Source organism: Micropterus dolomieu, linkage group LG12, assembly GCF_021292245.1.
Source record: "Micropterus dolomieu isolate WLL.071019.BEF.003 ecotype Adirondacks linkage group LG12, ASM2129224v1, whole genome shotgun sequence".
NCBI classification, from domain to species: domain Eukaryota; kingdom Metazoa; phylum Chordata; class Actinopteri; order Centrarchiformes; family Centrarchidae; genus Micropterus; species Micropterus dolomieu.
The window spans coordinates 20,501,777-20,528,147 of record NC_060161.1 but is presented as its reverse complement, the minus strand read 5'-3'; the positions used below and the strand labels follow the sequence as shown (position 1 = coordinate 20,528,147).

Sequence of the window (26,371 nt, the reverse complement as noted above, 5' to 3'; positions counted from 1 at the left end):
TTTTAGTGTGTCCAGAAGAGCAGGGCTGAGGCTTTGGGGAAGACAAAGAGGGTCAGCGTGCGTGACAAAAAGCAATGGAGCAGAGCCTGTCTGCTGACAGCGGTAAGATAGCATACAGACACCTGTGGGATTATCACCTCTCTTTGTGGTATTTTATGTGTGTGTGATGTCTGATGGCTCCCGCAGTGCACACAATGCTAGTCAGGTCATTGCAAATTGCCTGCAGCATTTATCATACAACATGCCTTCGTAGTCCTGCGAAATGCTCATAATTGTTTGGAAATCGGAAGAACAATTTGAAAGGCATGTATTAATCTGTGCATCTGTTTGTCGCATGGAAAGTGCAACTTATGTAGGAAAGAATGTGAGTTATTAACTTAATTTTCACCTGATAATATGCATGTTAATGTGAGGTGTGGGATTCTAGCCAAGAATTTAAACCCGGCAGGTGTAATTTCAAAAGTGCAGCACTTGGGATTAAGATGGCATTTAACTCAATTCAGCTAAAATCAGCTTTATTTTCACTATATTATAATGACAAATCATAATTGACAAGTCCTCAAAGTGGACGATAACACAAGTTAGATAGATAGAGGCTCATGCCATGAAGTGAGGACAACCAGTGGAACCTCAGACTAATAAATAATTGTACAGATTTTTTAATCAATTAATTCTTTAAAAAAAATGTTTTTGTCTTAATATATACACACACGTTACTGTTTCATTTATTTTTATTAAATTTTTTTTTTAATTTTTTTATTTTTTAACACACACACTTACTGTTTTATTTATTTATTTTAATTTTTAATAAATATATATATATATATATATATATATATATATATATATATTTTAAACACACACGCTTACTGTTTTATTTATATTTATTTTTAATATTTTTTAAACACACACACACACACGCACATTTATTTAAATTTTTTACATTTCTTTTTTTTTTTTAAACACAAACACATACGCTTTGATTACTTTACGCTTTAATTACTTATTTAATGAAATGTATGGGGCTGATTGTTCTTATGTTGTGTATATATGATGCTTTGGCAATGTTGTTATTACATTCATGCCAATAAAGCTAATTTGAATTGAATTGAATAGAGGTCTTCGCACCAGCAGGTGCCGGCCATGTTGAGGAGTGTCTCGCACCATTTGATGCAAGTCAATTGCGCACACGTGGTGCATCATAAAAACAAAAGAAGTCAAGGTGCAGAAGCTCGTATATGCTTATCCATGGAGCACACGTAATGAAACTGCTGATTTCCAGGAGACTACTGTGTCAGTACGGGGAAATAGGACAGTGGCATGTCCCGCTGGTGTCTGTGGGCTTATGCAAAAACAACTATTAATTTATCCTTCTGAGAAATTCTGCTGTCATTGTTCTCAACTTAACAATGAAATATGCAAAAGTGTCATTCCCATCCAGCAATTCTGGGCTTCCAAGACGAGAAAGTAATAACTTGCTTCATACACTGTAGCTGCCTCCCCTTATTGTTGTCACTGTACTATAAAGAATCTGCATCAATCTGAAGACGTAACTTAATTTAATACAGTGAGTGGTGTCCATAGCAACAAGATATCATTAGCTACCCCTGCAAACTACGGTGGGAACTATATACTAATCTATGTAGTGAGAATTTGTTATGTGTGGCTTTTGTGCTGCTTCACTAATTTGGCTTATTAAAATGCCGGACTGACATGCAAACACTATTTGCACTTACACTCGCATGGACTTGTCACAATTTTGGACGTGACAGTGTTATGTCTTCATGTTTATTTCTGGTCTCCACCTCTATTCCTGCTCTGTGCTTTGCAAAGTGGGTTTTAAAAAAATTATCTCAGCACACACAGGAAGCACAATACAAGAACACCACAAGTCCTGTGTGTAAATATGAAGAGCATGATTGGATTGTTACTATCCAGACTGCATATATGGTTACATAAAAGCAGCTGTAAATAGGGTCTCTGTATCCTTGACCACATGAATCTGAAACCCTACAAGTAAACAAGTGCTTTCACATGTGTAAGCACATTTATTATCTGTTGTCATGCAATTACACTCAAACCTTCTTTCAACTAAGACAGAGAAGGAAACTGAGCACTCCTAACTAAATTCTTGGTGTCAAGTGCAAGCAGGGTGCAATATATCTAGCCAGGCCGACATGGGTGGGAGGAGAGGGGGAGCCAGGAGGTAATTTGTGGCCAAAAAATGGGGCGGATTTTTTTTCTAGCCGCTCATAAACTAAGACGCCCGCCTGGCACACTAATCCATGGACCACGGAACTCTCCCTTCACCAGCCGAAGGGCCGACATCGCCTTCGATCATGTGTAAACCATAGCAAAGGGAAGAGCTGTCATTTATTTCCCATGATCCCGTGGGAGGCTGGAGGAAGGGAGGGCAAAGATTTGAAGGCAGAATCACACAGAATATTATGACTTTCTTCTCTCACCTCTCCCTCTCTGGTCTTTCTTCTGTTTTTGAAAGGTGGACGGGAGCAAAAGTATATGTGTGTGTGTGTGTGTGTGTGTGTGTATGTGTGTGTGTGTGTGTGTGTGTGTGTGTGTGTGTGTGTGTGTGAGTGTATTGTGTGAGTGAAGAAGAAGAAATTTGATTATGGGCAGTGTGTGTGAGATAGTAGCAAAGAGAGAGAGATTGTGTAGGAGGGATGTCAGCAGAGAAAGCAGTGGAAGTGAGATTTTTCCTTATGAATCTTTAACACAACAAAGTATTTAATTTTACAGCAGCACAAATGAGAGCCCCCTACCACTATGAAAACAACATATCTCCTGGCTCTTGAGTGCGGCTGCATGTGTGCAGTAAGAAGCAAGCTTACATGCAGTAGGACATGTTTTTGCATGCAGGTTGTGCCTGTGTTTGTACCCATGTTTAAGGCTAAGAACACAAGAACACACACACACACACACACAGTGCAGAGGTTCTTTGTATGTAGACATATGCACCTCTTCGGTCAGTGTTATTACCACCTAATAGCTTGCTGGCTGTGGATTTATAGTCATACGCTACTCTGTCTGTGCAGCCTGTCCCTTCATGGATCAATGCATTAAAGCCCACTGCTTTGAATACCAAACAAGGCATTGGCTTGCACCTCCAGCGACGCTGTGCTGAACAGATTGCACATGGTCACTCTCCTTGCCGCACACCAATCGTCTCCACCAGAAATGCCTTCTTCCCCCTGAGCAGCCGGAGAACCACTGTGGTGCTATTTAATAGCAGCCCCAGCCGTCCTCTCTTGGCGCAGCACGCAGCCTGCTGAGGCTCGCTCAGTAAGCAGCGCTCCCCGCGCTCCCACATGCAAAATTTATGACTGCAGCGAAACAAAAAAGAAGAGCGGCATCCAGTTCTGTCTCGCAGAGCAGATATAGGTTTTCAAATCCCATACTCCTATACCCCAAGACACTGTTCAGCTGTGTGACAGTGGCAGAAGGAGTGAGGGAAGAGGGAGAGAGGAAAAGATTAAAGTGTTCCTGTCTAGCATGTGTCTATTTTCATCATGCTCTACAGAATATAAGAGTTTCTTTCTTATTACAGTTAGGAGAGCGAGCAGACGCCCAAGGATAACTGGGCTGTCTCTCGTCTTCCCCTGTACACCAGAGAAGGCTCTCGGATGGCACCTACACTGGGTACAGGTGCAGGCAGCGCCATTTTTCTGGAGCTATGAAAGCAGTGTTCTCTATTTGAGGAAACAATGATTCAGACACCAGGTTGGAGAAGAATAAAATGTTGTTAACATGTTACTGGCTGGCCTTTTTTTTTTTAAACTCCTGCTTAGGCCATATTCAGTGCACACATAGACATGCTAATAAAGTAAAGGCAACAGCACAGACAAACAAGAAGAGCTACTTCAAAACAAGACAACAGATTTCTTTAAACCCACTTAACTAAAATTAAAGTCCAAATCTACGGATTGTCAGGCTCATAGGCTAAATTACACTGTGTGTAGATAATATGAACACTTAGTAATATAGACACTCATCAGCTGATTTCACTAATTTGCACATCTTCAACTAACAAGAAGAAGCTGTGAAGATTTGTGTGTTAATGAAAAAAAAAAACCTGCACAAAATGGTCTATTCCAGTTATGTATCAATGATACTGCGTGCGCTGTAAAGATATACATCAATAAAAGGTCAGAGGAATAAAAATGCATTGTATATTCTACATATCAGTCATTAAATTACAGCTATAAAAAAAACACTGAAGCAAACACTTAACAGCTGATATTAAATCATATGTCAGTGTCTACTGAAAAACATAGCAGATGGTAAATAAAGTTTGAAGGCTTTTAAACAGTAACGCCCACACACACACACACACACACACACACACACACACACACCCCTTTAGGTGTAAGTTTAAGGTCAGTCATTACATGTTTGACCTCTGTCGCGCCTCTTCACTTCTTTTGACACCCCTGTGCTCATTAATCTGTATTCTAAAATGTCATTTGGTCTTCCCCTTGTATTGCCGTCGGCAGGGAGAAGTGATAAGACAGACAACGTGGGTGGATGAGCAGGTAATAGCTTGCCAGAGTTTGCGGTGTCTTGTGTTTGCCACTGTGCTGCACAATTGATTGGCCTTAATGATATTTTCAAAGGCAAGAAGCTGAAAGGAAACAAAGTTGAAGAATCAAAGCAGATCAAAGAGTCCTGCTGGACCTGTCTGCAGTTGGAGATGAGTAATTTCCAACTGTAAAAAAAAAAAAAAAAAAAAAAAAAAAAAAGGGACAAAAATGTTTTTTTCCCCCCCATCAGCTGTCAAAAACTATGCACCCGCCCTCTGTGATTCACTGCTGATTAAGCCTTTAATGGCCAATGGGTCAGTGTGCAGTCACAGAAATAGAAAACCTTCTCACTAGCCCCTGTCACACCTAACAATTGCCAAGTATTACCTGTGCAGGAACTGGTAGTCTTATTATTTATTTCCTTGCATACACTTGACAGTCGTCTTGTGTGAACTAGAAACATGTAAAATTATGAAAACATGCTCATCTGTAGGTTCATATCTAAGCATGCACATAACTTAAGAGCCTGGACCTAAATGTACCAATGTTTGATGCAAGGATGTTCTTGTTTGTCCCCCAGGTGTGAGCTCTTTTTCCATGACTCACCTGCAGCCACCCAAGTGGCTCCTATACAAGGCCAATGTTGGTGGTTGTTGTTGGCTTGTCAGGTTTTATATTTGGGGTCAAAAAAAGGTGGAAAGGAAAGTTTCAATTTGTTACAAAGTTAAAAAAAAACATCAGCATGGCAGAACTCTTCCCATTGGCGCCCTTTGCATTTCTCCTGGTGCCTCTAAAGCTAGCCAGACACTGATTTTATTCATCATGTTGGTTGCGTTAAGTCACGCGACATGTTTCAGTCGGCATGCATTGCGTGGTCAAAATGTACGACTTAAATGCTGATACCGTACAGATCAATCGACCTGTCACAGTCAAAACATGAGTGTTCACACGTAACTATTAAAGATTTATTTAAACAAGATGGTTGAACACACAAAAAAGGCGGCGTTACTTTGAGCAGTTCTACTTTAAACATAAAAAACAAGAAGGAAAAAAGGATAATATGGAGCCGCGTCTGTTTGGAGTGAACAGCAGTCTGAGTCAAGACTACAGTTAACCACAACATGTGAAACACTGCTCCAATAATATTAAAACAAGTTCACTAACAGATCGTTTGAGCAGCCATGTGGGAAATCGGAGCTGCTCAAACTGCAAGACAGCAGGCCAACATTTCTGACATGCCAGAAATCAGTCCAGTCGTCCACCAGCCCCATCATTGATCATGCAGGCAATTATTTAATATATTAGATAAGTGTAATGCTCCTCAAACTGAACGTCAAACTAACAAATTTAAAAGTAGCTGGAAGCAACCAGTTTGGGGTCAAATCAGGGCTTAATCCGTACAGTTTCTGCCTAGCATTAAAGTGGTTGTGTTGCATCAGCGTATTATAGCAAATCAAACCCTTCCCCCTTGTGATGTCAGGTCTGACCCTGCAGTCCCTTACATGCCCTCTACCAAAGTAAAATAATTATGACACCACAGTAAGTTTCTCAAAAATCTTAAGATCTAAAAGGTAACATGCAATGCAATGTTCACCAAGTGATGACAGAGTGAATTCAGTATGGTTTACAGCTATTAAATGGATGAATGTTGTGTTTTTCAATATAACATATCATAATTTTAACACACGCACAGAGTGTGAAATAAAAGTCCTCAAGGTAAAGTGCTTATAGCCTTATTTTTTTCAGTGCAGACTGGATATTTGAGATGGCTATATATACACATCATAAAGATGTATGAAAGGTGCAAATATTAATGCCACTCATATTCACTTTAAGGAATATTCTAGTGTTAACCAGGGAAGCATATATGGAAACATCAGCACACATCTGGATATTAATCCACAGGACTATTATTTTATGGGCTGCAAGCCACAGCTCTCCATTATTACATGCTTGAACACACACCTTTGAAAGTATAAAGGTCTTGCCCTTTCTCCAAAGTTTTACCCTAAATCTATTAATTATTGCTGTCTGTGACATTCCCTTTTCTATTTTAAATGTATCCAAAAAAAAAATATCTTCATAGTTTCTGGCAGGCTTCCTAAAATGCCCATTAATCTTAATTCCGGAGTTATCCGAGTCTCGTTTTCCTCTCAGAGTGATAGTTTGTATTTCCACTGGCGGGGAAAATAGCTTTTTAAGATTGCCATGATGTGGCAACAAATCACATTCTGACATCACTGAAAAGGGGTCAAAATCAATCAGCCGCCCAGTGGCCTTTGACATACAATAAACGTCAGTGGATATTTATATGCATCCCCAACTGCTGGCTAAAATAACAGGCTGCAGATGACAAAATATGATAACAATTAGACAGGCCGCAGCATGGGGGCCCCTCACTTCTGCATGGATCACTGGCTGAATCACAGCCATGGTGGGAAATAGAAAGAAATAGGGTGCAGAGAGGGAGGGGGGTAAGACAGAGAGAGGAATCATCACGTTAATGTGGTCATTTACCAGAAAGCATCGCTCAGCCCACACAAACCCAAATGCCACCATCTAAATCCAGCCTTAATTAGGCCTGCGCTGAATGGAGAGGACAGGAGGCTGAGGGGACTAACAATATCAGTTGTTTACAATAACATCAACCGCCTTGTTATGGCGAGTGTGTGACAGGGTGATAAGGTCACACATGGGACTCCATTATAGCAAAGTAGATGCAGCTTTATCTGACAAAATTGATCCCACCACACTTCAGCCTGTCTGTACAACACGTTTTCAAAAGAGGGAAGCTTAAACGTGTTCCAGCACACCTTACTTAAAATCCACCGTAGATTCTTGCATCAGTTTTGCTTACTGTAGAATGGCTTCACATAAATGAGTGAATATGACAGGAAATCTCATAAGCTAAGTTGGGTAAAGCATAACAATAAAATGTAACAGCCTACATTGAACTTTTGCACATCATTCATGATGTATGTCTTCAGGAGACATGTACTGCATCGAGATTAAAACAGCTCCCCCAACAAATGGTGCACTGGCCATGTGTTGGTAGCAAATAATGGCTAGTGTCCAGTATGTTTGACTGCATTCATATTCAGCTTTGCTCAAACGCCTAAGCTATGCCCTACCACAGGTGTGGAAATAACAACTTAATGGGCAGTCTCATCACACTGTGCTTGCACTTTTCTCCACCTCCCCCCTTTGATTGATTGTTTTCATTTAAAAATAACCCAAGTTATCTATTTATTTTTGGTTTATTTTCTTCCCTGGAAGGGCTCCTATCAGTTGCTGGCAGGTCGCACAATTCCAATTTCCAGAGTTACTTCCCACCAAAAATGCAGAATGCGTCTAATAACGGCCTTTCGCTCTATCAGCCTCTCCCCTCCCTCTCCTGACACTCTTTCTTTACCTTTGGCTCCTGCAGTCAGTCAGTCATTGTATTCTGTAGAGTGGGGAGACGGGTCAAAAAGACAGACATCTGGCATTTCATGTGAAGAAATGTGGTCCAAAGATTGTTGGCCATACAACTGTCTACATTTAGACAGAGGAATGTATTCAGCCTTACAAATGCAGGGTATCAGGTCAGTGCCTCTCATAAGTCGGTTGGTTCTGTAAATGGTAATCGTTATCAGATGCAGCAGGCAGCTGTTTTCAGCCAAAACACTGATAAACCTACTGTACATTTCCTGCCCAGTAACAAGTGGTTAATTGATGAATGGTGGCACATTTAGCAGTTAAAGAGCCAGCCATTTCCCTCAGAAGTTGGTGAGGACCAAAACAGGGCTAAAAGGAAAGTGAATATTGGACTTACATTGGCAGGAACACAACTCCAAATGTTACTGTGTCTGCTGGACAAAAATCTTTTGATGTTGTTTTCTTGCCCCTCTCTCCAGCAGAGAACCAGGAGGGCCACATCCAACAAAAGCTTGGAGGGCTGACTTTCAATAGAAGGCAGCAATGGAGCTGACCCGGAATCAGGTTGCCTGCAAGTAATTTAGGGGGGGGGGAGTGGGTGGGTAAATAAAAATTTATCAATGAATGGATGTTTAACATTTAACAATTTTACTAAATACATCTTGCTAATGTAACACCCCTCTTTAGCTCAGAATTGACCAACCAGTGGTGAAAATAAGTGGCAACAACAACAAGCCATGCAATATACAACCTCCAATTTTAATTATACATTTCATAAAATTGACATAAAAGGTTAAAACAAGGCCGAAGCTAAGAAAGCTAAAAGTCAGTTCAATGGGGGAAGCTCAGGGTCAATTAAATAAAAATGGGTGTGCTCAACTTCCTTTCCCTGCGTGTGACAAAGCCAAACAACACGCCAAGGACTGACCTGCTGCTGTTGGTCACAGGCTGGTCGGTTGTGGCCTCCTCACTGCCTGGGGCCTCTGGTAACTCCACTAAGTGGCTGTTGCTCTGCACCATGCAACTCTCCAGACTGCGACCCAGCCGTGTTCCACACCCTCTTGGATACCAGCAGCACACCCGCACATTGCACACAGGTGACAAGCAGAAACTCCTTTACATACAGCAATTTACAAACATACCCACCCCGCATTCCACACAACAGACACTGCCACCAACCCACATAACACATTATATATGCCCAGGGAAGAAGACATTCAACATATCACATGCAACAACTCTGTACCCGCACACAGGAGACAAGCAGAAACTCACTGAGCATAGTGTATAGCAGGTTAAATGACTGCAGATTGGAGGTCACGCCCAAGCAACATGACTACCATCAGCCCATCCGCATGCAATCAACCCATGTGAAGACCCCACCCACCAAACACACACTCACTCTAGGTGCTCACCCACCACACTATCACTGCACTCAAAATCAGGCCAATACAGGTCTACCCAGTTACACTAACCTGAATCTTGATGGCTTAGCTTACATAAAATAACCTTTCTTTGGTGTAATTTTTCCCTCATAAATCCAATTCATTAAACTTTAAATTGAATGACCATTATTGTCATAATGAACACAGGAATACATGTACAATTGGATGTACCCATGACATTTACATGTTTCATAGCACAGATTTTCATCCAGCTTCCACCAGCATTACATATACTAGTTGTGGAAAGTTGTACTTGTTCTGATTTTTCCTGCCCTGCAATTATTACCACCCAGCCAGCTAAATAGTCTCAGGGACCTTATGGAATGTAATTTCCAAGAGACGCCCCGAGAGTCCCAGATAGGTAGGGAATTGGTAAACACACAAAACGAACTGAGTCCCCGAGGCCCTGCAGTGCCTAAGAGAAAGGGTAAGTGAGTGTGGATAACACTGCTATCAAACAAGGAGGCAGCACAGCGAGCCAGAAAGGGACTTAAACTCATTACAGCTCGAGAAGGCTGGACCCACATGTTGGGTTATAGTTGGATACTTATCGCTGCGAAAATTTCACTTTCAGTGCTTTCGGTGTTAACTGTGATCCTGTGGTATGTTAGGTGCACTGCTTTGAACTGGGTAGAGCTTATATTAGATTGTGATGTTTTTTAGTGCGGGTGGAGAGTCCAATGACAAACAAGGTTTCAGAGTGCACAGTGCATTAACATTAACGGTGCAATTCTTCATTTATTTAATCTATCAAATCCTTTTATCTCTATCTTTAAAAAACAGATGAAGATGAAAGGGAGAAGATTAAAGGACATTTCAAAAAGAAATGTAAAAGAGGGGTGTTTAAGCCTCAACTGTGCTAAAAAGGGTCTGCAAGTTTATTTTAGAAAGGTGATCTTATGTTGTGTATACTTTGTCTATGTTTCCGCTTGCCAAACCATTTTCTATTTCCTCAGGTTCAAAGATCACAAAATAAGATTTGAAACCAATTTACAGAGTGTCCACCTGTTCTTTAAAAATAGGTCAGAAGTGCTGTGCGAGCCATATGAAAGCAATCTGAAATCCTTTAATAAAGCAGAAATATATAGGCTAATTGGCAACTTTCAAAAGACTTCTGAGATGCTTGCATTTTAATGAATAAAAAAACAGAATACTAATTTAATGCTAATTAGTGATGAAGAAACTTACTAAAATCTGTAAAATACTTTTATACTTCACTGCTGCAAATTTTAGTATTACAAGATTGACTGAAATTACATTTAGCATAACGTTGGATAAAAAAAGACTATGGAAATCAAACCCAGGAATTATTTTAACTTCTGACAACATAATTTGTAAGGATCAAAGTCTCAGTTGAGGATCTTTAAATCAGTCAAAATTATACTTTTTCACTTGGAAGCAGGCTAATGAATAGAACAGTTTGATCAATTGTCAGTGCTTTGAGTTAGCTTACCAGTAAGATATTGTTAGACGTAATCAGAGTATGTCACAGCCCACTTGCTCTTTAATTGCTCTTGGAGAATCCTCTGCTATGTACATTCAAGTGAGAGGACTTTTGGGGGGACAGCCCCCCTCCCCCTCCTGTCAGTCACACCACTAACTCATATGTATTTATGTACTTTTTTTTAAGCATTATTGCTGCTTCAAAGCTTACAGATGATGAATATGAATTTTGTTCTATAAGGTAATCGGAATATGAAATGTGTATTAGATAGCCTTTGATAGGCTAATACCTTTGAAAGGTCACAAATATGCAGTCTTCGATGCCGTTCAGCATTGATTATTTGGACATTTAGTGATGCATCTTATTTCAGGAAACTTTCCTACAGTACAAAGACACATTAACAGATAATCATGGCTTTAAAGTCAAATGTTTAACGATGATGGTGAAATTCTTTACTCCTGCCTTCTTTATAAACAATAAGTTCCTCTGTGATGAGAAATACATTGAGATTTAGGTAATGGGCTTTACTGTCTTACTGTATCTATGATTCATGCCCAATTTTAGCATCTTTTTAGTAGATTACAGGGGCTATTCTAGGATCAAACCTTTAGGGGTGCTCAGCACCTAATGAGAATGGAGCATGCATACAATGCCTTGCAAAAGTGTTCACTAATTAGTGGAGAGAATAAGTAGGCCTACTAGAGAGGAGCTGGTGCAGAGTGGAGTAGGTCAGTCAAGGGTGTCACTTTGTGTTGAAAAGCAGTGGGGATATAAGGGCTCAGATTAGTGGGGTGATGATACTTTTGGGTCATGAGACGTGACGCTGCACGAGAACAAGACAAGAATTTTAGCACTATTTAGATTCAATATTTCACGCGGAAATATATGTGCGGGATTTTGATTTCTGCTCCAATTTACAGTGGAATTGCCTTTTTTTTTTATATGAGGGAAAACTATATTGCATTGCATGTTTTCTTTTTGTTCAAATGAACCTTTCTCAAAGCATTTTCAGTTAGTTAGCATTTCTTGGTGCAAGCTATTTTTTAGAACATTTTTAACAAATGCTTCCAACAAGTGATTGGGAAGAAATCAGCCATTTCAAAATGTGGTGGTGACATTTCCCCAGCATCCCCAGTGTAAATGAACCCTATGGGGTCAGTGGACCAGTTATGGTCAGACAGCAGTGTGGAGCTGTGTGCTCGTGTTTACTCCCTTGGAGGAGAGAGGGTATTAAAAGTGTTTCCCTAAGTTAAGTGATCATTTGTTTGTTTTCAGTTGAATCTTGTTGCATGCTTGCTTTCTCTTTTAAGAAAGTAGTTTTCTGTTGCTGATTGAGTTTAATTTGTTAATAAAAATTATTTATTTTGGTTACACAGAATCTGTGGAGTATAAATTATTTCTGTTTGTATAATATTCTACCATTTTCAGCACCCCTAAAATTTGTTTAAAATCTCCCCTTAACTGTAAATACAAACGTGTACATATGCTAATAGTATGCAGACAATTACCAAATTTAGCTGTGAGTAAGGGCCTTTGGGTTTCAGCCCATTTATTTCATTTGAGACCAATACCTTAAAGTTACAGTTTTAACCCAGAGGAAGCACTGGTGTTCCCTAAATTAGATCCCTGTGACCATGTGTTTAGAATGAGAAAGCAACAGAGGGGGACAATAACAGAACTAAAACGTGTTTTCTCATATTTTGTCTCAGCATTTAATAAGAACCCTGTCTGACCACCAGAGGCCATCTCATAACTGAAAGGTCATGTGCTTGACCCTTCCTTCCTCCCCAGAAACATGATCCTAATTACAATGTGTAGAAATCGCTGATTGAATTGTTCTAAAAAGGCATCCCACACAATGTTCTCCAAATTAACTTCAAAGTAGGTCACCTCAGTAAGGTTTGTTCCTTCTAGGTACTGATATTTTAAAAGACACTATTTGGGGAAAAACAATTTTAAATGCATCATTCAGAATCTCCACAAAGACTACACCACAAAAGGGTTGACATTTTTTTGTGTGTTGGGTTTTTCTTTCTTTTTAAAACCATTCAATTTTCCACTAATTTAAATGGAAATTGGCCAATTAGTTTAAAACAGGTATTTAAAAGAAAAGTCAAATTTCAGGAAAGTGGAGTGAAATACTGTTAAAGTAATAGTTCAACATTTTTGGAAATACACTTTTTTGCTTTCTTGCTGAGCACTGGATCAGAAGATTGATACGATCTTTATATGATATTTACCACAAAAGACTGCATAAGGAGGTGGTTGGGGTGGATGGAGGGCCAGAATCGGGACTTTGAACCAGGAGAGCGGCGTTCATGTCTCGTGTGAAACAAAAAGTCAACATTAAAGATTTTTATTTAAGTTAGGCAAGTTACGTAAATTGTGTAAGTTACGCAAGTTATGCAAGTTACATTAGTTAACTAACATGTTAACTAATGTATGTAGTTATTTTAACCAAAATCTCTTCCTAAAGATCTCTTCCTAAATGTAACCAAGTACTTTTGTTGCCTAAACCCAACAAAATTGCAATATTTCACAACATGCCATTTAAAAATGGCGATGTTTCGAAACCGTAGCGTTTCATTTTGAAAGTCTAACCGCGGACGTTGCATATTTATTGTTGCTAAGCGTCACTAACTTGACTGCAGAGCCTTAAACATCTAAAAATGACACTAAAGGGCTCCCAGGGCTTTAAAAAGCGATGCCAAAGGGCCTTGACCAAGCGTCAACATGTGAGGAGTCGGGCATGAGAATGTGTTGCGGAAACAAAGGGAAAACAGCTCGCCTGGCTCTGTCAAAAGGTAACAAAATCTGCCTGCCGGCACCTCTAGAGCTCACTAACTAACACTTTGTATCTTGCTTTATTAATCTGTACAAAAACAATTAAACTTCTTTTACAGCACATTTCTTGCCAATAAATGTTGCTTCTGCTCAGCAGTTTAGTGATTTTGGTTGAATCTGCTGTTGGGTGCTTTGCATTATCAATGGCACCTCGGTGTGTCCTGGTTCTTGTAACAGAGCCCCTACCTTCATATTATCATGCATGCAACAAATACCAACAAGCTGCTACAAGTGTTCTTCTAAATACAAAAACTTTAGAGGGGTTTCTTTGGTAAAACACGCAGTGTGATCAGTCACTCGTGCCCTTCCATTCAGTATGCTGCTTGATAAATTTCAACCACTCTTCACTGGAAAGCAGCATTGTACCAGGTTAAATGGTCCTCTATCCATCTCTCTGTGTTTCTCTAATGCGCCTGAGAATGATATATGTATTTCTTGCACTTGCACACTTGCATTCTCATCGTCACATCCTCCCTTTCCTCTCTCTCGTGGACAAACTTTGTTCTTCCCCTGCTGCTGCAATCCCTCTTTGTCACCAGACTCCCCCTCTCACACTCTCTTTATCTCTGTTTCTTCTCATTGTTCTTAATCTTATCATTGCTCTCCATCTGCCGCCAAGTCCATCTTTTTCTCATGCTGCTTGCTTCATCCACTTAGTTGTGTTCATTTTTTACCCATTTATTTTTCTCTCATTGTTTCTCCAGACTGTGTTTTCTTCTAGTCCTACTCCGAATTGATGTTCTCTCTGACAACAGCACTATTTAGAGCTATTAGATATTAGCTCAGTCAGCTCAGTTACAGAGAAGCTTGTTTCCAGCTTGATTTACAAAACACGCTGCCATTTTGCTGTCACGCTGTATATCATGCATATGATAATGTCTTATCACTGCTAATTCTGCTGTGGTGTACTGAAAACAGTCCTATCCTTTGCATTTTTATACTAGCAGAGTTGCACTTGTTGTGGGCTTTACTGAATGCACACTTTTATCTGATGCAGAATGTTAAACATGCTGACTCTGTTTGTCAAAATCACAGCAAGTATCAAGTTTCTGCTTAATTCAATTTGTGACCAAACTCCTGCTAAACTAATGACATTCCAATCAGCTTCAGCTGGGTTTTGTGTTATTTCGGAAATTTCAACTGGAACGCCCCCTTAAGTCAGATTTCCGACTCAGAAAGTCGGGAGAATCTCACCTCAAAATCGCAAGGTGGCTGCTCCGAGCATCAACAGAGTGGAAGCTGTAGTAATATACTGTTTATTGCACTTCTTTCTTATTTGTGTCTCATTACATCAGTTGTAAACACAGTACTGTTCAACTTATATCTGTGGACATTATCAACTTAGTACTTAGAAGTTATCAACTGGTATTGCTAACAATGGCTAGAGGTGTCCATCTTGGTTTTCCAACTTCCAATCTGTTGTTGTACTTGAACGCAGTCAGCTGGGGTGTGACGTAATTCCCAACTCCTACTAAACATAAGCACGTTAGCATTGTCACTGTGAGCAATGTTGGCACGCTGATGTTAGCATTTAGCTCAAAGCAGCGCTGTGCCTGCATACAGCTTCACAGAGCTGCTAGCATAGCTGTAGATTCTTTGTCTTATTTCTGTTCTTAAATCTATGTTTAACATTGCTGAGTGATTCTTTTAGGAGAAAGTGAAGAGTGTCTGCCACCACATAAAGAACCCAATTCAATCATGTTTGTAGGTGGCCCAGTTTAGCCTCTATCATTACTCTTTGCCACTGGTTACTGTGAGAAAAAGTGACATTGATGAGCCATAATCTAAAACATTGGACAGTTTTTACACTCCTCCCACCCCTGAACACAGCTCAGTAACTAATCTCTGTGTTTCAGTATAGATGACAGAAGTTTTTCAAGGCCATACCTCTTGAAAAGCACTTTTCAAAGACATAGGAGGGTGCAATAGATCATTTTGTGTCCTTCTGTTCTGTATAATTTGTCTTGACCTGTCTTGTACCATTAGATGGCTACTGTAGGCTATCCTGCTGCAACCTAGATACCTTTCTCGGTCTTGTCCTCTCTTCAAAGTGTCGTCTTATACAATAACTTGAACTTGATGTGATTACCAAGATAACCAAACTGTTTTAGTGCATAAAACATCCAAATAACATGATTTATAATAATTCAGATTTTACAGCTGCATTTCCAGAGGTTATGAATCAGCAGGTATCTAATTATTTTTAAAACTGTATTGATCAAAACAAATTAATGCAAATGTGTATCTTCAAGGTTTCATACTCTTGGACTTGTAGTGTTAAGGATGTGAAATGGAGGTGGAAATGTGGAAATAATAATTAATAATAATCAACAAAATTGAAATTGTTAAATATGCAGTGTTTATGCCTCATTACTGTAAAGTCTATTATGTATTTATTGTATATGTATTTATATATTAATTATTGGTGACACTCCAGCAGAGGCCAAGTTGTGTCCTGACCTGTATAGGTCATGACAGCCCAGCAAAAGAAAAAGCAGATAATACAGGGTTGGGACACCACTGTGGCTCCATGGATAGTGTTTACAGTATGAGCCCGTCTGCAACATCAATTTAATTTAACTGCTTTAATGTAATTGATTCGATTTATGACATTGTAAAACGTATTTTATTGAATTTAATTGATTTATTTGAGTACATTAATAAACTAAAACTAAATTAATTATTTTTAATTTAATATAATTGATTTAATGTAATTTAATATATTTGCATTGATATGATTTAACTCAATTCATTTATTTTAATTCAGTTCATTTTATTTGTTCAGTATTAGATAATTCAATTAAGACTGGTGTCCTTCCGTTTATTTGATATTGTGGATTAAAAAGTATAATATTTTGACTTGTAATGGAGTAAAACTATAATTTACTTTCCACCATGCCGACCAAATCTAGACAGTCACAGTGCTGTACCCTTATGTATCCACAAAATGTGTCTTTTCCCACCTCCTCACACCTGTGTGCTTGTCGAATTGTTGGTCTTGGAAAGTCACTGCGCCCGAATTCCAACGTCAGACCCAACAAGCACTTTGTATGAAGCGTACTGATGCCTCAAGACTAACCCCTTGAGGGTTTCTTATAAATGTGTCACAACTGTCAGGCACATAAGCTTTTAACACTAACCTTTTTTGTGTCTTTTGCATCAAGTTAACATATCCTCCATCCGTTTCACTCAATCAATCATTAGATTAGATTTCGAAAGCCGCCTTTGTTGTCTCCTGTTGCCATCTGATGACACTGTATGATAACTGTCTTGTGTTTTAATGAGTAATGACTCCAGACAGATAGCAGAGGATACCTTTTATTGGTCGTCCTTTATAACTTAACCTTTTTCATTCTTTGTAGAACTGTTTATATGGTCCTAGTTTTTTAAGATAGACTCTTTTTGTGTCAAGCTGAACCTGAACCCACTGAGCCTGAACAAATCTTTCAAATGGCGCACAGAAGAAGATTTGTTACTGGTAGGTCACAGTTTACTGCTGGAAAAGTGAGTGATTATATTTCTCAGTTCACTTAAACATCTTGAAGTGAGACTGTACAAAATAAGAGTGTCAGGACTTCTGCATTTAAACATCAAATGTGATGTTTTTTATCATAATTCCCAGGTCTGGGGTTCAGTGTCAAAATTACATGTGTGGTAGTAAGTGTGGTAATTTAAGGATCTGGTGTGGCGTCTCGAGTGGCTGTTTACGGGGCACCCTCAGAAAAGGCTCGCATATATGTGAGCAGCTCTGCTTGTTTCCAAAAGTCTGCCAAACTGGCTGTAGAGGCAGAGTGTTGAATATTTAATGGACAACAACATATCCCTCCACACTTTCCACAGTACAGCCATTACTGTATAAAGTACAATACGCTGCTGAGGAGATTTAGCAAAGGAGGAAAGGCGGGCGAGTGGCTGCAGTGAGTCAAGCAGATGCCACCTGGGGGGACTGTGTTGGTGGACTGAGGGGCTGCAGAGAGAAAGATTGATGGCCGGTTATTGCAAAGCCATGTCCATGTCAGAATCGGGGGACTCTGTAACACAAAGCGCAAATGTTAGGCAGATTAGATTGGAGATAATCAAAGTGTCAGGGCACAAATCACAAAGTGGTTTTTCATATTACAAAAACCATAAACAGAAAGAAGAAATATCCAGTTGTGTGGCCTCTTCAGTTGTCAGATTTCAAATGGTCAAATGGGACAATCCAGTGGTCCCAGATATGAAGAAGCCTTTACATTACTTTTATCAAACCGCTCTGATGTCAGTATTCACATTTCACTGCAGAGGCAGTGGTGAAAAGGCACTGGTTGAAATAGTGTGTGTCGATTCATCTCATTCATCCATGGTAATCAGGAAGAAGTAAAACAATCCACTCGACAGTAGAGTTGGAGATGTTTTGCCACTCATATATATTTGTTTTAACCTGTTATCAGGTCAAAGCATGTTGTGAAAGAAAAACATTTTATTCCCTTTAATATACTTTGCTAGAAAGGTAGACATTTTGTGGCATCGATTGTACTGTCAAATGTACCAATACCCACTCATTTGTCATCTAAATGTATAAATAAATATTAGGGAGGCCTGGGGGTTGACAAATGACAAATGAACACATGTGGTTTGTGGCAATTTAAAAAGACCAAACTGCTTCCATCCAGGAGGGCTTCATCTTAATACTTAATAATTCATTGGTTCTAAATGTTTTTTTGTATTTTTTGTATTTTCAGCTAAGCGAATACTGCTGATCAGACTGGCGGTGTGAAGCACAGGAAGAAGCAGGATGTAGAAATCCTCAGTGGGTTGATACACGAGCCCTTAAATTACCTCAATGGTTCTCCCTTTTGAAATTGAATAGGCCTCCTGAATGATTTAAGGGCTGGCTTTATGGGAATAATGGAGAGCAAGTGCGGTAACACAGTGCGAACAGGCTAACAAGCACAAAACAATAAACACAGACGCAGAAAAACACAAAAGCTGAATATAAATATAAATGGATGCCCACATATAGGCCATGTGAATAGACACATGAGGGCTGAATGCATTGTGTAGACACGAAGTAAAGCATAGGTACGAAATCTTATGAATGGATGTTCATGCACAAATAAACAGTGTTGTGCATTTGTATTGGCTTTAAGGCTCATATTGGTAATGTAGCATGCTCACACTCGTCCACCTTCTGCTCAGTAGTCCTCCCCTATGTCAGTGGTTCAGAGACTGTAGGACAGGCACCTCCTTTGGGGATGTATAGGCCTTTTAGGGAGGTGGGGGGGAGAGAAACTACAAACTAAAGGACAAAATACTTTGTACATCATTACCTTCCAAAGTGAACCATATTAGCGTTTCTACTCTGATGCCCCTTATTGTCAGGACGATATGTCAGTACTCCTCAAAAAGGTTACAAACGATTTCTATAATAATTTCTCACTGCTAAGCTGGTTAAGTTTAGGCAACTAAACTTGGTTACAGTTAGAAGCCAGCGTTGGTAGAGACAGGATGTGAACAGCTCCACTTTTTTTGTCCCATGCACCCCGACCTCCCTAAGAGCTTTAATGCTACATATTTGCCAACATAGGTTGTTTTGAGGTGTTACATAATGACTAATACTGTGATTTTCTTTATAGTCTCACATGACCAGGGGGAATGTGTCAGATTCATGAGCACAAACAAAAGCACTTTTTGCTGGTAAGGCTGTCATGATTCAGATTAGCAAGTTGTATTAAGACGGTAAAATGTTAGTGACATGTTCAACTTTCAAACGTTCAATTTTGAGTTGTGTTTATAATATAAGCCCAATATTCACTTTCCTTTACGTTCTGCTTTGGGTCCAATCCCATTTTACCCCTTGCCCCTACCCCTTGTTTTCGAGTGTATCCCTTGGCCCTTAAAACAGAGTTACAAGGGCCAAGGGGTTGAAATATTCCCCTACGAAATGGAACAACCCTTCAGGAACCCGATACGTCATCAGTAGTCGACGACGGCTCTGACGTTAATAGAAGCGACAAGTTTTTACAGGATTTCTCCATGACAACGATTGCAAACAACTCCAATATGCCATCCTCCGATGGTAACGTTATATCACACATGAAGCGATCTAACAAGTCACCAGTTAAAAATAAAAAGCACAGCTTCATTACCAGGTTTAACATTACTAGCGAAGCTAGCTAACGAGACAACAAGCTACCGGCTGAACTAGTGATTTTTTTTATGATTATTTTGAAGAAAATCACGATATTACATTGAAATGACATTAAACTAAGAATAACCATGGTAATCATAAATTATACAAAGAAAATACTTGTATTCTGGGAACTTTATTGTAGCCCTCTGTTTGGAGTGTGCCTCTGAAAAATCTCCGTTTCGAGGGCTATGTAGCCCTCCCATTTCGCCCTTCCCCTCTATCGCAACAAGAATTGGGACACCCTACCAAGGGCCAAGGGGTAGGGGCAAGGGCTGAAATGGGATTGAGCCGAAAGCGAATTTAAAATTTGCCTCGCTTTACTTGCGAGTTTCACCGCTGGACATTTTGAGTGTTCACACACAAGCATTTTAAGCGAATAAACAGCTATATGAACACAAAGTAAACCCTTGGCTGTGATTTAATAGCAATAAACGGATCAAACTTATGCCAAAATAACTAATATGATGCCGTTTTGTTAGACATATGAATTCATGCTTTGTCAGGTCTGTCAGCAAGTCAGCAGGACAACAGCTTTTAAAATACGTGTTTTCTGAATGGAGTTCGGATCGATCAAGGCTATGCTATGCTAACCTGTTCACAGTAAAGTACAGCAACAGCTGGAATAAAGTTACAGACACACATGTTCTAAACTCACCAGGTAGTTCAACTTCCTATATAAAAATGAAGTAGTAGTCCAGCAGAACTCTGGTGCCATCCGACGCTAACAACAACAGTGGAACCGGATGTGCACAGAAGCTAGCTGCCGAGAAGCGCGCGTGAAGATAAATCAAGTTGTAATTCCAAAAACTAAAGTAAAAAGCTAATTGAATAAAACCAGTTAACTTGTCAGAGCAGAATCCAGACTACTACGAGTGTTTATTTGTCCGAAAGCTGCAGCGCTACTGCCCATCCACTTACCCGTTCTTTAGCAGCTCCCCGTCGGCCAGTGGATTGTCATTACACCGCTCGCCTGCTCCTCTACAAGCAACGCCCCAAAGCCGCCGGTGACATTTGGACCTCACCGCTGATCTGCTTTCACAACATCGCGTCAAAAATTTGAACTTGCACGAACCAGCGAATTGCGTGACAAAACGCCTCATTCGCGCCGCCTGGAGCGAATTCACAATTCGCGTCTCTGCATTGACTTTGTATGTGATCAAGCCACCCAAAACGCTGGATTCGCTTTCGGTGGGAATGCACCTTTAGTCTCCACTAATCTCTGAGAAAAATATCTGCATCTTTAGCTGCTAAATGCTCTTCTATGTTTACCGGCTTGTTGCTAACTTTGACCGTCTGTTGTTTGGTGTTGTGCGGGTAGTGTAGAGTGTATAATTAGACTTTTTTTAGCTTAAAACAGAGCCTTCTGCGTCTGGAAGACGAGAGGGGTGAGAGGGAACCAAATCAGTGCTTTCCACTCTGCTCCTGGAAACACTTCATCACAGAGGGCATGGTACTAACACGGACGCAATATAAGGCAGCTCTGCTCAGTTGACCTCTTTGTTCTTGTGTCTTTCCTGTTACGTATTCCTGCCGTTAACCTTCTGTTAATATGGAGCCAGTCTGATCTTAGACCTCTTGTTCCCTGCTATTCACCTTCTATAATTCAGCTTACATTTTGAAATAGGTTCTTAACTCAAAAAAGGTCATTTGACATTTACAATGGTTTTCATTACTGTCTGTCTTTTTCAAAAGACTATTCTTCATCTTGTTTCTCATTCACACCTTCTTTGTGTCTTTACTCTTATAACACAAAACTCATAGTCAAGTTTTCTTCTTTTCTTTCTACCTTTTCAGAAACACCGCAGCTCATCCGCATTAACCCCAATTTTTTTCTCCTCTTGCACTTTTCCTTTTTGTTTCTCAAACCACACTCCTACACTTCTGTGATTTTTTATTGTCTTTTGTCCTCCTCTCATTCTCTCTTCCACTGAAGGGTACATGAATGGACCGTGGAGCAGCTGTATTTTTGACAGGACTAATAGGGTTGATAATTTACCTTGAACAAGGGCAGATGCTGGCTACATTTCACTACAGTTGCTGTGCAAGTCAAGACATTGTCACCAAACTGTGAAAGTCTAGTGCACTACTGCTGTTTCAATGAACATTAGCATTCACTACACATACGATTTGGTGGCTGCTTTTATCACCTCTTGGTACCGTGTGTGTACAGTTTTATCACGCTCGGCCACGGAGGGAATCAAACCACTAACCATGCCAGTGTTACTGTCACGCTTTACCAACTGAGCCATACAGAAAGCGTTCTACTCGCATGGGATTATTCAAAAATATTCTGCAGCACAGGGCCCAATGCTTACACGAATTCCTCGACTGCATTACTAGTTCATGAGTTCATGAAAAGTAGAGCACTTTTCCCATTTTTCACACAGCCTTCAAGTGCGGTGCAGTCTTTTGGTGCAACCGGTACCCAATCACGGGGCAGTCAAAGGAAATGCTAAACAAGATGATTGGTCAGGAGTGGGGCGTTTTCAGCAGGACATTTTTCACTTCACAGGCTACAGTAAGAAGTTTTGCAGTGATGATTTTCAGGTGTGCACCATGAAAAATACAGGTGTGTACTTACATAAGCTCACACAGACACACAGACACACACACACACACACAAAAAAGATATACAAAAGCTATCCCTGAATAGTAAACACTGACTCAGTGACCCTGTTTTTCTCACCTTCACAGTCCTGACGAAAAAGATGAACTGAGTTTTTGAATGCTAATTCGGAATAAATCAGAATAAAATGTTTTTAACTTTTAATTGTTCCTTATTTAGCCATGACTACTTAATGTTATAGAGGTTTTAAAAGAAGTGTGTACGTAGGAGGCAGGGAGGGATGTAGTAAAAGAGGCTATTGAGTTGAATTTTGGGAAATGTAGGATGTTTACGATATTTCAGCCTCTGTTGTTATACTTATTCTGTCTCTTGTGAGATCCCCAACTTAATGAAACTACAACGCTAAATTACTGAGATTCCCCTTTTAACAGTGCTTAATGACACACTAAACATACATGTGATAGTAAGGTATGCTGGTGTTGCACCTAATACTGTGCCTTGTAGAAAGTATTCCATTCATTTTACCATTTGTGTGGTATTTAAATGTAAATCTGTCTTAACAATCATAATAATTATCATAATAATCAGTTAGATCTTGTTTGTTTACTCCCTGCAGCACCTCTGGCACTAACGGTCAGCAAATCACTGCCATGATTTGATTTGTGCCAAATGTCTATCTTCCCTTGATTTGAGGGTGTTGTCAAAATCAGAAAGACTGAGCAGCAAAGTCACGCTGACGTCTGCTGAAACAGTGGTTGGCAAATGTCATAAATGCTGATTATAAAGACTTTGTATAGCATGTAGATTCTCCTTTATTCTGCTATTAGAAAGCAAAATATTTAAGTAAATAGTTAGTAATGGATGATTTGTAAAGTTTGGCCAAATGTAGGAAAACCCAACTGTTATAAATGTGAACACATGCTCAAATTTGGGCTTATTGACCCTTTTCAGACTTAAAATAGATTAAATTAAATTTTAACAATCCGCCATGGGAAAAATTTGGGATTAGGACAAAGCTGCATGCATGTTTCATGAATCCAACACTGTTTTCTGGTACTCCCTCAAAAATAAATATAACATAAAAATGTTCACCTCTCTCTATCTTTCCCTCTTATTCACATTCTCTTTTTAAGATGCAGACACACACACACGTGTGGATATATGGAAGTCAGACATGCCAGCTAATGTAGAGTGTGGAGCAGGTTAACTGTTATCTGAGACTGAAAGCCTGTACGTGGCAAGTCTGCCATCTACTGAGAAAGAGAGAGGAGAGGTGTCTCATGTGATGCACACAGGCACAGTATTGTGATGCAGATATTCATCTTTATCATGCTTGGTGTAATTTAAAGCCGTTATCTGCTATATCTCAAGAAAGGTTAGCCAAACAGTTAATATTTTTTGCTATCTTACTGTCAAGTAAAGCTAGATATATTGATCTGCAGATTAGAACGTTTTACAGCACACCTTTGTCAGTATATCTAATATCTTATGAATGAGTTAGCATGAAGACCAAGGTTGCCTCTCTCTCTCTCTTGACCAAAAAAATGCATAAACAGGACTTTTGACTTTTTCTGTGCTTATTATTCTGGTTCTATATCTGAAGCAGAAGCGCAGATGTTTAGTTTCTCCATTTGCAACACCTGTTATTCAATTAAATTCAAATTGTATTTGTATAGCACTCTCATACAAAGGCTTTACATAAAAACAAAACATCATACATACATACATATATATACCCATACATAATGTACAAAATACGTTGTGTTCATTTAAGAAAATGCTCAACTGAAAAGGAAGGTCTTTAGTTTGGTTTTAAAAGAACGTATAAGATGTTTGAAAATGCCCAGGCACATGGATACATATATCAGACTCGTGTTGACTATTTTCTGTTTCCATTTCCTGATGATATTAAGCTAACAAAAAGCTAATCATCCAATAATCTTTTGGCATAGTTTGCTTTGTTTACTCAAGTGTGAAAAAAATTATTAATTTTCACCTTCACTGAAGAGTCAGCATATCACCAAGTCAACCTGAGGGGAACATGTATGTCTGTAACGCATTTCATGGCAATCCATCCAATAGTAGAGACATTTCATGGCATTTATTTATTTAAAAGGGACAGCGTACAGTAAAACATAAATGGTTCCATTTTTTGCACTGTACCAAATTAAAGCTTCAAGCTAATTCGCATCTGCAGTCTCTTGGCTGGTCATAATTAAAAACGCTAAGGCTGACCAATTTGTTAGAATGCCACCAAGATCACAACATCATCAAATAGCATCCCAATCATATCGCGACGTACACCAAAACAATCGCAATATGACTTGGCGGCCCGCCACAGTCTATTTTGTTCCGTCATAGTTTCAAAATCAACTGAAAATATATTGACATTAAAGACTTCTAACTGTGTCTGTTTCTGCCGCTGCTGTAAACTGGCACGCTCACACACTTTGGCATCTGACTCGAGACAACCACTTTTCTTTTGAGGTAATTACGGTAACATTAACTAAGGGTTTGAACAGCTTTGAGTGTATACACTGACACTCGTCAGTGAGAATGCGATCAAGCTAGCTGCTAAATTTGGAGTGCACAGGGATTAGAGACTTATGGTAAATGCAGTTAAAAGGAGCAGAGCGAGCTGACAGGCAGGGTTAGCAACTTTATTCTGTCATTTTCTCTGCAGTATGAGAGTTTTGAAGAGAGGCTATTAAGTCTAAATTGTACGAGGACAACATACAATATAATTTATCAAATTGCGTCGGACTTGATGAATGTAGCGAGAGGATGGACATTTGACATAGTCCGGTTTTCAAAATAAGGTGTTAACACATGGTATACAGGATGGAAATAAGATTAATGAAGATTATATTTACAGGAAGTATAAATCATGTTACATGTGTCCATTAAAAGTAAAATAAAATTTTAGGGAAACAAATTACAAATTATTCTTTGATTTAGGGTTGCTGGAAAAACTTTAAATAAATTAGTGGACATTTTTGCAGTTTCATCAACATTTATATCTTTGCAGTGTGTTTATGATCAAATTTACCATAGTCTCACAAAGTCCTGTGGGAAACACTGCTTTGAGCCACGTCGCTCAGCCCCAACACAAAGTCAACAACACACAAGAACTACTCATAAAAAGCCCAAAATGTCAGTCTCAATTATGGTGCTAAAGGAAAAGTCAAGGGATCCCCCAAAGTCATTAGCATTCATCCTCTGGGGACCACGAATGTCTATACATATAATGGCAAGCCATCAAATTGTTGTAAAAATATGTAAAAATATTTCAGTGTTCGACAGACCGACGTTGCCATCCATAACGCCATGCTGCTAACATGAATAAAAAGCTAACTCTGGTCAATGAGAAGTCTTATATTTTAACTACACAAAGGCTTGATAATGAATTAATGTTTTACAGTGTTACAATTCCAACATTTGAGAAATTGTTGTGTTAACACTATGGTTTGGGCCCATATAGACACTTTTAGATTGTTGAAATAAACGTCTCGGGTTACGTATGTAACCCTGGTTCCCCGAGAAGGGGAACGAGAGACTGCGTCGGTTACGACACTATGGGAACGCCTCTAGGCGAAGCAGGTCTGAACGTGAATGAAATCACTCCAATCCTATTGGCTTGTTGCTAGAACAGTACGGTGTGACGGAATAACCGGAGGAGTATAAAGCACACCTGTACACACTCATCATTAGCTTAAACTATGAAGCAGGCGCTTCAGGCGGGGAGAGAGGTGCGGCGGGCCGACGCAGTCTCTCGTTCCCCTTCTCGGGGAACCAGGGTTACATACGTAACCCGAGACGTTCCCCTTCGAGGGAACTCGAACTGCGTCGGTTACGACACTATGGGAACGAGATACCCACTAAACCGTGCCGAAAACCCCGCCTGCCCCTGTGTGCAATAAAGTGGCACGACTAAGAGGAGAGCGC

General features: G+C 39.6%; 1 long non-coding RNA gene across 1 annotated transcript in view; it reads right to left on the bottom strand.

Annotated features, from left to right (window-relative positions):
- Positions 1 to 16,636: 16,636 nt before the first annotated feature.
- LOC123980444 overlaps positions 16,637 to 26,371 on the bottom strand; it is a 16,031-nt gene continuing 6,296 nt past the window's right edge. Inside the window, exon 4 of the long non-coding RNA XR_006827502.1 lies at positions 16,637 to 17,719. This is a non-coding gene — a long non-coding RNA (uncharacterized LOC123980444). The remainder of the gene's footprint in view (positions 17,720 to 26,371) is intronic.